Raw genomic sequence first — 12,266 nt, 5'->3', positions numbered from 1 at the left:
AAGACCTTTATTAACAGAAATAAACAAAAATATCTTGTCCCAAGAAGCTTTAAAGCCAGATGAAATGCCTGTAGACTGAAGAAGAGCTTTCATAAACTCTGAATTCCTGAGTCAGAAATCTTTCTCCAGCTTTATTACAAGTGAATATCAGATGTTACCTTATAAAATTGCAGACATAAAATACAATTTATAAGTGTCTTCACAGTTACAAATTAATATGTAATATGTTTATATTCATTTGATAGCTCTGAATGAGCAATAAGAAATGTTTCATTGAAACAAAGCATCACTATTTCATGTTATGAGTTTGAACAGCAAAAAGCCTCTTTATAACAAGTCAAAGAATATATTAAAGTAATAAATAGAGTGTTATCTCTCAAACGTTCATGAACTAAGTCTTGAGGAGCTTAACTCTATTCAGTCCATGCATTACATGGCTAAATCTTTGTAGGACTTAGAAGATGGTATATCATTGGCAGGAGATATGTGTGTTTTGCTTGGTGCAGGCTGTAGCTCATTTTTAATATGAAAATATTATAGAAGGAAATCATTCACTCTAACACTAAGACTTGTTGTGATAACACGTAATGGTTATGAATATTATTGCTTATGGATAACACTGCTGTAAAATACATAGAATCTGGTCATAATAGCTAGCAAAAGATGATGAACTGCCTAATTCTGCACTCAGTTTGTCTTTTAAAATCAATTTCCATTATAATTCCTATCAGTCTATCTCTCTATATTCTTATTTACACCCAACCACTAAACATGTCCTGTACTGTACTCCTGAATTACCAGTTAGCCTTTTCTTGACATGAAACTACTGATTATGGATATTGTGGCAATATTATGAGGGAATTTATTCAAAAAATGAATAAAAATATTACAGTACTGGCAGCCCAGATGTAGTGTGATTGAGTGAGCATATGGTTTCAAAAGTGGTATGATGTATTTTTCTACTGTACTTTTATAACAATTTTACTGTAATCTTAGCTTCTATACTGCTTTATTGTGCATAAATATCTCTTGTGTCTTCTACCCTTGAAGGTAGATGAGTGGCAGTTCTTCAGTTCTTGAAATGGAGGGTGACACTTGCTATTTCATCTCATTTACTCAAAGAAAGCATACAAGGGAAAAAAAAAAAAAAATTACTATGGACTTCAAACACCTGCCAGTGACAAATTGCTTCAGATTTCCTTTGGAACTGTTAATAGACAGTGCTGCAATTGCAGCCCTTCCCAAGTGAAGGGAAACATTTTAAATGAACTAGTGCAGTAGGTGGTGAGCAATTCCTTGACGCATTTCATGCATTTTTCATCATTATTTTATGCAATTATTTGTAAAGAAAGAGTGCAACAGCAGACTCCCTTTCAGTTCCTTGAATGCCACCTTTTACATTTTAATTTCCTTATCAGTTTTTCTAAGCAACGCACATATTACTATTTATTCTATTCTATTCTATTCTATTCTATTCTATTTATTTTATTTTATTTTATTTTTATTTTTTCCTGCAGATTTAGAGCATTTGGTCTGGAGATTAAAATTTTAATAACAACTCACAACACAAAGTCACCCTGAGCTTTGCTGGGGCCAGGGCGAAATATATGGCTTCCCTCCTGAGATGTCTCAGAACGGAGGTAAAATGGAAACTGAGTCTTAGGCTGCTGCATGAAAATTGTTTCTCTGAGCTCAAGAAATCCTGGTCAATCTTTCTCACTTTATCTAGATTTTTGGTCCTTTCAAAATTCAGTTTGCACTTGAAGCTACAGAGGAAACTGTAAAACTGGCCATAATGATTGCTGCCGAAAGAGACATGGCATTAGGACTGCTATTCTCTGCCAACCATCATATATTGTTATATATGATAAGGATATTTCCCTGTAGGTTTCCTGATGCTAGTTTGTTTATTAAAAATAGTAATAATCTTCAGTGTGGTCCACACAGCATATTAGAAGTAAAGAAGTAAAGCATATTGTCAGCAAGGTTAAGTATTGACAGGCATAACTTCTGAATGCAGAACAGTCATGTATTTGCTTAAAGTCTTGCCAATTAGTTATATGAGGAAGCTATCATTATCTTGGTATTTCAGACCTTTTCCTGAGGCAATATATATATATATTATATATATATATATATGCTGCAAATGCAGTGGTAATTTTATTTAGTTATGGAAGACAGAACTGGAAATTGTTCAGGTGCAGCCAACAAAAATTTTAGCTAAATGCTGAGAAAGCATCAAGCTGGTTTCCTGGCATATTCAGAAAGGTCATGGCAAGTCACTTTGACAGGTGGTGTTTTTGTGAAGAGAGCAAACTGGTAGAAAAGTGTGGAAGTGATTAATTCTGTGTGTTGTTTTGTATGTGAATGTCTCATTTTTGCAGAATTTTTATGTGCATTTCAGGAGTGAATCCAGTGAAGCTGACATCACAAAAGAAACAAGCCTTCTTGAAACTTGATTATGCCTTTGAAGGCCTACTGGAATATCATGTCTATCAGTAAAGAAAACTTACCCAGGCCCAAAACTCTAATCCAAACCAACTGTGACTCACTGAAAGATAAACATATTTGCTAAGTGTGTGTCAGAAGAGGTTTATTATGCCTTCTTCTATACCTTGCAGTATTCGAGATGTCTGCACAAGGATAACAGATATAATAAATGATCCATTATTCACATTAAGTCTTCTGGAAAGGCAACTATCAAACAGCTGAGATGCTTTAGGGGACCTGAGATGACAAGTAGAATCTATATTTAAGCCAAAGAATCCCACCCAAAAATGTCTTGACATTTAATTAGGAAAGTGTCCTGCCCTCTGAGCAGTGAGCCTGCCATATCTAGGATTCCCCAATGCTTAGAGGCTCATTTTCTGTTTCTACCTAACACCTAGACTGAATTCAAAAGACATGCTTCTCCCCCAGATCCCCACAACTGCATGCTCTAAAATGATCATGTACATTTTATTGTAGTCTGCAAGTCAAAAAAAAAAATCACCTGTAAGAGGCAAAACTAATTTTCACATTTAGTCTACAAGTATTTGAATCAACCTTTTTTTCATCTGTTAGGTAGGACTGAGAAAGATCACAGAATCACGGGGTTGGAAGGGACCTCAAGAGATCATCAGTTCCAACCCCCTGCCAAAGCAGGTTCCCTAGAGCAGGCTGCCCAGGTAGGCGTCCAGACGGGCCTTGAATATCTCCAGAGAAGGAAACTCCACAGCCTCCCTGGGCAGCCTGTTCCAGTGCTCTGTCACCTTCACCATGAAGAAATTTTTTTGCACGTAGGTGCAGAACTTCCTGTGATCCATTTTTGTGGCCAAAAGATCAAGACAAGAAGTGAGTTTAGCTTTGTAGGTCCTGGCCTAGAAAGTCTAAATCTTGCCCCTGAAAAAAAGTCACCATACTTGACATCCTCTAATCAATCTACACTGTCTGCTGAGTATCTAAACCCTAGTGAAGGGTCTGGAAAACAAGTCTTATAAGGAGCGGTTGAGGGAACTGGGGTTGTTTAGGCTGGAGAAGAGAAGGATCAGGGGAGACCTTACTGCTTTCTACAACTGCCTGAAAGGAATTTGTGGGGAGCTGGGTGTTGGTCTCTTCTTGCAAATGAAAAATAAGACAAGAGGGAAAGGCCTCAAGTTCCACCAGGGGAGTTTCAGGTTGGAAATTAGGAAAAATTTCTTCTCAGAAAGAGTGGTTAGGAATTGGAACAGGTTACCCAGGGAGGTGGTGGAGTCACCATCCCTGGGGTTAAGGAAACGTTGGACATGATATCTAGGGACATGGTTTAGTGGGTAACATTGGTGGTAGGAGGATGGTTGGACTGGATGATCCTGGGGGTCTTTCCCAACCTTAATGATTCTGATTCTATGATTCTTTTCTGCCGACATAACAAGTACTGTTCAGTTTAATATAATATATTTTTGTACCATTGTCATCTGTAGTGGGTCTTGCCGAGGCGATTGGCTCCAGGGCAGACGCGTTCTGCAGCGGAGCGGGGGATCGGGACAGGCAGGGCTATTTCCCCGGCATCGAGGCCTCTCGAGGCAGCCGAGGGAGCCGCCACAGCCCGGCAGCCCTCGTGAGGGACGCTGACGAGGCGTAGGCGGAGGCAGCAGCGCCCCCTCCCCGGCCGTTCAAAAGCAGCCCCCGGGGAGTGCGAGCGACCAGGATGGGCAAACAGGGCGGGGCACGTCAGAAAGGCGGGGCGCGGCAGTTCGCGCAGGCAGGGCGAGCAGGGAGGGCCGGGCGATCCCCCGCCCCTAAGAACACCTCAGCCGACAGCTTTCGACCACTAGCCAGGCCGCTATGGTCCTCGCCAGGCAGAGAGCTCGTGCTAGAAAGTCTGTAGCCACCCAGACGGAGTGCCCGCTCAGAAATGCGGCAGTGCAGGTCTCTGGGTGCAGGGAGTGCCAGAGCCTGCTGCTGCCATCCGAGGGAGGCAGAGATACTGTGTGCGTGAGGTGCGAGCAGGTGGGCGACCTGGTCACCTGGTGGCAGAACTCAAGGAGGAGGTGGAGAGGTTGAGGGCCATCAGGGAGTGCAAGCGGGACACAGACTGGTGGAACAACTCCCTGCAAGGCCTGAAGGAGAGGCACCGGGGGGAGGCTCCCCAAGTGGGGGTGGACCCCCTGCCCTGTCGCTGTCGGGCAGAGAGAGGGGACCTAGGAGTTGAGGAGGAGTGGAGACAGGTCCCTGCTCGGCATTGCAGGAAACTCCCCCCACCGCCTGCCCCACCTTCCCAGGTGCCCTTACACAACAGGTTTGAGGCCCTGGAGCTCAAGAGAGTGGTGGATGAGGGTGTGGAAGAAAAGTTAACCAGGAAGCCCAGGGTGAGGAAGTCTGCTCCACGCCTCAAGACTGCTCCCACCAAGACGGAGAGAAGGGTGATCGTGGTGGGCGACTCCCTTCTCAGAGGAACGGAGGGCCCTATCTGTCGGCCTGACCCCACCCGTAGGGAAGTCTGCTGCCTCCCTGGGGCTGGGGTCAGGGATGTTGCCAGAAAGCTTCCCAACCTGGTTCACCCCTCTGATTACTACGCGCTACTGATAGTCCAGGCTGGCAGTGATACCACTGATGAGAGAAGCCTGAAGGCTATCAAACGGGACTTCAGGGGGCTGGGTTGGTTAGTGGACGGAGCGGGAGTACAGGTGGTGTTTTTGTCCATTCCTACAGTGGCAGGGAATGGTTCAGAGAGGACACGAAAAGCCCACCTGATAAACACGTGGCTCAGAGGCTGGTGCCAACACAGAAGTTTTGGGTTCTTTGACCACGGGGTGCTCTACTCGGCACCTGGCCTGATGGCTGCACATGGGTCCCAACTCTCCACAAGGGGAAAACGGAGCCCAGGAGCTGGCAGGGCTCATTGAGAGGGCTTTAAACTAGGTAAGAAGGGGGGCGGGGATGAAACAAAGCCTGTTGGAGGTGTGCCAGGGGGAACAGTGGCAAGGCTGGGGGAGAAGGCTAAGGCCCAGCTGAAGTGCATTTACACTAATGCACACAGCATGGGCAACAAGCAGGAGGAGCTGGAAGCCATTGCACAGCACGCAGGCTATGACTTGGTTGCCATCATGGAAACGTGGTGGGACCACTCTCATGACTGGAGTGCTGCAATGTCTGGCTATAGGCTCTTCAGAAGGGACAGGCAGCACGGAAGGGGTGGTGGAGTGGCTCTCCATATTAGAGAGTGTTTTGATGTCGTCGAACTTGAGGCTGGGAATGACAAGGTGGAGTCGCTATGGGTTAGGATCAGCGGAAAGGCCAAGAAGGCAAGCATCCTGGTGGGGGTCTGTTATAGACCGCCAAACCAGGATGAGGGGACGGATGAGGAGTTCTACAGGCAGCTGGCAGAAGTTGCGAAATCGTCAGCGCTTGTTCTTGTGGGGGACTTCAACTTCCCAGACATCTCCTGGAAACACAACACAGCCCAGAGAAAGCAGTCTAGGAGGTTTCTGGAGAGCGTGGAAGATAACTTCCTGACGCAGCTGGTTGGCGAGCCTACCAGGGGAGGTGCCCCGCTAGACCTTCTGTTTACTAACAGAGAAGGACTGGTGGGAGACGTGCTGGTCGGGGGCTGTCTTGGGCAGTGACCACAAAATGGTAGAGTTCTCGATACTCGGCGAAGTCAGGAAGGGGATCAGTAAAACCGCTGTCTTGGACTTCTGGAGGGCTGACTTTGAGCTGTTCAAGACACTGGTTGGCAGAGTCCCTTGGGAGGCAGTTCTGAAAGACAGAGGAGCCCAGGAGGGCTGGGCGCTCTTCAAGAAAGAAATCTTAATGGCTCAGGAGTGGTCTGTCCCCACGTGCCCAAAGATGAGCCGGCGTGGAAGAAGACCGGCCTGGCTGAGCAGAGAGCTGTGGCTCGAGCTTAGGAAAAAAAAGAGGGTTTATAATCTTTGGAGAAGAGGGCGGGCCACTCCGGGGGACTATAAGGATGCTGTGAGGCAGTGCAGGGACAAAATCAGAAAGGCCAAAGCTCATCTGGAGCTCAATCTGGCCACTGCTGTTAAAGACAACAAAAAATGTTTTTATAAATACATCAACACAAAAAGGAGGACTAAGGAGAATCTCCATCCTTTACTGGATGTGGGGGGGAACTTAGTAATCAGAGATGAGGAAAAAGCTGAGGTGCTTAACGCCTTCTTTGCCTCAGTCTTTAACAGCAAAACCAGTTGTTCTCTGGACGCCCAGTACCCTGAGCTGGTGGAAGGGGATGGGGAGCAGAATGTGGCCCCCACAGTCCACGAGGAAATGGTTGGTGACCTGCTACAGCACTTGGATGCACGCAAGTCGATGAGGCCGGATGGGATTCACCCGAGGGTACTGAGGGAACTGGCGGAGGAGCTGGCCAAGCTGCTTTCCATCATTTATCGGCAGTCCTGGCTATCAGGGGAGGTCCCACTTGACTGGCAGCTAGCAAACGTGACACCCATCTACAAGAAGGGCCGGAGGGTAGACCCGGGGAACTATAGGCCTGTTAGTTTAACATCAGTGCCAGGGAAGCTCATGGAGCAGATTATCTTGGGTGTCATCATGCGGCAGTTGCAGGGCAAGCAGGCGATCAGGCCTAGTCAGCATGGGTTTATGAAGGGCAGGTCCTGCTTGACGAACCTGATCTCCTTCTATGACAAGGTGACACGCTTAGTGGATGAGGGAAAGGCTGTGGACGTGGTCTACCTTGACTTCAGTAAGGCATTTGACACCGTCCCCCACAGCATTCTCCTCAGGAGACTGGATGCTCATGGCTTGGACTGGCGTACACTTCGTTGGGTTAAGAGCTGGCTGGATGGCCAGGCCCAGAGAGTTGTGGTGAATGGAGTCAAATCCAGTTGGAGGCCGGTCACTAGTGGAGTCCCCCAGGGCTCGGTACTGGGGCCAGTCCTCTTTAACATCTTCATCGATGATCTGGACGAGGGGATCGAGTGCACCCTCAGCAAGTTTGCAGACGACACCAAGTTAGGTGCGTGTGTCAATCTGCTCAAGGGTAGGAAGGCTCTGCAGGAGGATCTGGATAGGCTGGGCCGATGGGCGGAGGCCAACGGTATGAAGTTCAACAAGGCCAAGTGCCGGGTCCTGCACCTGGGGCACAACAACCCCAGACAGAGCTACAGGCTGGGAGATGTGTGGTTAGAAAGCTGCCTGGCAGAGAAGGACCTGGGAGTAGTGGTTGACAGTTGGCTGAATATGAGCCAGCAGTGTGCTCAGGCGGCCAAGAAGGCCAGCAGCATCCTGGCTTGCATTAGAAACAGTGTGGCCAGCAGGTCCAGGGAAGTGATTGTCCCCCTGTACTCGGCTCTGGTGAGGCCGCACCTCGAGTACTGCGTTCAGTTTTGGGCCCCTCGCTACAAGAAGGACATGGAGGTGCTTGAGCGAGTCCAGAGAAGGGCAATGAAGCTGGTGAAGGGTCTGGAGAACAAGTCTTACGAGGAGCGGCTGAGGGAGCTGGGACTGTTTAGCCTGGAGAAGAGGAGGCTCAGGGGCGACCTTATTGCTCTCTACGGGTATCTGAAGGGAGGCTGTAGCGAGGTGGGGGTTGGTCTATTCTCCCACATGCCTGGTGACAGGATGAGGGGGAATGGGTTAAAGTTGCACCAGGGGAGGTTTAGGTTGGATATTAGGAAGAACTTCTTTACTGAACGGGTTGTTAGTCACTGGAATAGGCTGCCCAGGGAAGTGGTTGAGTCACCATCCCTGGAGGTCTTTAAAAGACGTTTAGATGTAGAGCTTAGGGATATGGTTTAGTGGAGGACTTGTTAGTGTTAGGTCAGAGGTTGGACTCGGTGATCTTGGAGGTCTCTTCCAACCTAGACTATTCCGTGGTTCTGTGATTCTGTGGGTTTACATGGCAAGGTTTTAGTAGCAGGGGGCCATAGGGGTGGCTTCTGTGAGAAGGATCTAGAAGCTGCCCCATGTTTGCTAAGGGCCCCACTGCTGACCAGAGCTGAGCCAATAAGTGAGGTTGTTTTGCACCTCTGTGACAGCATATTTAAGACAGAGAAAAAAAACGCTGCGCCACACAGCAGCTGGGAGAGTGAGAGGAGTGAGAAACAGCCTTACAGGCACCAAGGTCAGCAAAGAAGGAGGGGGAGAGGTGCTCCAGGCGCCGGAGCAGAAGTCCCCTGCGGCCTGTGGTGAGGACCATGGTGAAGAAGGATGTCCCCATGCAGCCCATGGAGTACCACGGTGGAGCAGGGTTCCACACTGCAGCCCGTGGAGGAGACCATGGTGGAGCAGGTGGACCTGCACCAATGGAGGCTGCAGCCTGTGAAAGACCCCTGCCGGAGCAGATTCCGGGCCGGACCTGCAGCCCGTCCGTGGAGAGGAGACCACGCAGGAGCAGGTGACCTGGCAGGAGCTGCTGCCAGTGGGGGATCCACATTGGAGCAGTTTGCTCCTGAGGGATGGACCCCGTGGTATGGACCCATATCGGGCAGTTCTCGAAGAGCTGCTGCCTGTGGGAAGCCCACAATGGATCAGTTCAGCAAGGACTGCATCCCATGGGAGGGACTCCACAGCACAGGGGATGAGAGTGACCGAGAAGAAGCGCTATAGACTGACCATACCCCCCATTCCCCCATTCCCCTGTACTGCTCAGGGGGAGGAGGTGGAAGAGGGCAGATGGGGAGGAAGGTGGTTTTGATTTCTTTCCTTTGTTTCTCACTTCTCTAGCTTGTTAGTAATAGGTAATGAATCTTACTGTCTCCCTATGCTGAGTCTGTTTTACCTGTCACAATAATTACTGTGCGATCTCCCTGTCCTTATCTCAACCCTTGAGCCCTTTCATCGTATTTTCTCCCCGTTCCTCTTTGAGGAGAGGGAGTGAGAGAGAGGTTGTGGTGGAGCTCGGCCACCCACCCAAGTAAAACCACCACATCATCTCTGAAATGTATTAAGGAATCTGAGATAATTAAGGAACATAACGATCAGCTTCAAAAAATCTTGGTGGAGTTGCACCATTTAAGAAGAACAGGAACAGAGGAGGAAGGGAAACAAAGGCATCAAAGAGCAGTGATAGGTTCTGCAGGAGTCCTGGAGCTACTCAAAGGGAGCCCATAAGCTCTGTAAGATGTTACCTGCAGAAGATACAGCTGTCCTTTTTAAGAAGTGGATGAAGGGTAATTTGAGGTTTTGTGCAGAGATAGGGTTTAAAACTTTCAGTGTTTGCCAACAGACCCAGTTAAAACCTTGTTCCATGGTAATGACATAATTAGTTAAACTTTCCTGCACTAGAAAGTAGAGTCTGGTGTGTACTTAGTTTCCTTTTCTTTTTTACATCTGTCCTCTGCTTTCTTTTCAGTTGAACATTCTGCTGCACACATTTCAATTTCCTATTATAACCTGAACAAAAAGATTATTGAATGATTAGAGAGGTAGAAATCATCATCTAACATCTGAAAACTTCCATTTATTTTAGTGTGCATTTACTGTCACAGAGCTTAGTCTAAGTAAAATCCACAAGAGTATGAAGGGCATCTACAGTGCTTAGTCATGAGGTAGAATAATCCATTTTCATTGCACACATAATTAATTTGAAACTAATTAACTCTTCAGGTAGTACTACTTGAAGTTTGTGTTCCATGTATATCAAGCAGAATGTCATAGTGTGAAAGGTATAGGTCTTATCAGAAGTTTTTAGACCCAAGGCACAAAAAATGGTAGGGAATGGTAGGAGGAAATTGCCCTGGAAAACTGATGGTGAGAATCAAGATCTCCCTGAAAAATACAAAGGTGAGAATAAGGTTGCATGCTGCATTAGAAAACTACTATGATTCCGGGGTCATATCCTAAGTTTCAACAAATATGAAAGATTCAGGAAAATTAAAAGGTAAAATACAGATTTTATTACAATAACAATATTCACTGAAATACACTTATGAAATACACCATTCGCCTTCAGACATTTTGGTGCAAGTGCACTTTTTGGGAGGATGGTACAGAAGATTTCAGGGATGGGAGAACAGGAGGTAGAGAAACAAAGGTATGAAAAAAAAAATCTGAAATGGCAAAATGTTAAATAAAAATAATTACATAATTAAATAATTAAAATGGGGAAATCACTATGTCTTTTGTATATCAGTACTCAGCTGCTTTTCTGGAATGGGTAATTTTTCCTTAGGCTAAGAACATGCATTGCTTTGTAGGTTAAATGCAGCCAGCCTCCTCATGCACTGCTGGAGAATATCTACTAGCAGCAGTAAAATAAGATGAAAGATTTGGGATAAAAGACTGTCCATGGAGGAAAAAAAATGTATTTTTTTTTTAAAAAAAAGGCTGAGTTATATTTGATTTTTCTTTTCTCACAAGGCACAAAATATATATGAAATCATGTTTCAATTTACAATTATTTTCGTTTAGTCTTTGACTGCAAGGATTTACTGTTTAGCAGATGTTCACTTAACTGAGCAAAGAAGTGGTATTCCTGTAGTAATTGATATATTTTGGATTGAGGTACATGAAGTGGGAAAATTCTATTAAAAATATATATATATATTAAAAATTTGTTTCAGAACAGCAGAAATGCTGCATCAGTTATCTAACTTAATTTAGATTCTCTTTAGTGAGTTTTCAATTTCTACGTGAAGACACAGTAAAGTAGTAGTAAAGGACCTGAAAGAAAGAAATACATGAAAGTAATGTTACTCGTGCACTCTTCATACACAGAAGCATTTTGATCAGACAGATATGTTTGTCTTACAATGTTTTTATCATAAATAAGTGTATTCACAGACATCTTCATAAAAGAAAATAAAGAAATCGGGAAAAAAAAAGAAGGGAAGGGGAAGGGAAGGGGAAGGGAAGGGGAAGAAGTCTTGACAAAAGTTCTTGAAGCAGCCAAATATTAGATTAGGACCGATTTCAGCTGGTTCCAAAGGGACCTGCTGCTGGCCAGAGATGAGCCAGTGAGCGATGTTGATTGAGCCTCTTTGAGAGGAGATTTTGGAAAGGGAAAATAACTGCTGTTAATCAGGGGTATTTTGAATTCTGACACAGATAGAAAAATGAGTTCCACCTGTACTGGGTTTACATGGCAAGGTTTTGGTAGCAGGGGGCTGCAGGTGTGGCCTCTGTGAGAAGAATCCAGAAGCTTCCCGTTGTTAGGTAGGGGCCAGTTTCAGCCAGCACCAAAGGGACCCACTGCTGGCCAGAGCCAAGCCAGTGAGCGACTCTGGTTGGGTCTCTGGTAGAGCAGATTTTGTAAAGGGAAAAAAAAAAAAAAAAATGCTGGGCAACAGCAGCTGTGACAGTGAGGAGAACAAGCCCTGCAGACCTCAAGGCCAGTGCAGGAGGGCAGGAGGTGCTCCAGGCATGCAAAACAAGTTCCCCTGTGGAGGAGCCCCTGGTGGAGCAGGTGGATGTGGCCTGGAGGAGGCTGAGGCCCATGGAGAGCTCCCGCAGGAGCAGGCCCCTGACCGGAGCTGCAGCCCGTGGAGAGGAGCCCATGCAGGAGCAGGGTTCTGGGGGCTGCTGGAGCAGTTTGCTCCTCATGGATGGACCCTATGGTCCATTGCCTCTTGACCTGGCACTGGGCACTACTGAGCAAAGCCTGGTTCCACCTTCTTTTCACCCTCCTTTCAGATATTTATACACAGTAATAAGAGCCAGCCTCCTCTCCTCCAGGCTGAACAGTCCCAGCTCTCTCAGCTTTTCCTCACAGGAGTGGTGCTTCAGTCCTTTCATCATTTTCATGGCCATTCTGTGGACTATCTCTAGTCTTATAAGCTTGTGTTTTGCTTAGAAGCAAACAAGGCATAAAGACATCATATGGTATA

The 12,266-nt window shown here is 46.4% G+C and overlaps 1 long non-coding RNA gene across 1 annotated transcript in view; it reads left to right on the top strand.

Moving 5' to 3' along the window:
* LOC118178490 overlaps positions 1-12,266 on the top strand; it is an 83,641-nt gene that overhangs the window by 33,703 nt on the left and 37,672 nt on the right. The window lies entirely within an intron of this gene.

Source organism: Oxyura jamaicensis, chromosome 1 (genome assembly GCF_011077185.1).
Source record: "Oxyura jamaicensis isolate SHBP4307 breed ruddy duck chromosome 1, BPBGC_Ojam_1.0, whole genome shotgun sequence".
NCBI classification, from domain to species: domain Eukaryota; kingdom Metazoa; phylum Chordata; class Aves; order Anseriformes; family Anatidae; genus Oxyura; species Oxyura jamaicensis.
This window is presented reverse-complemented; position numbering and strand designations above follow the sequence as displayed.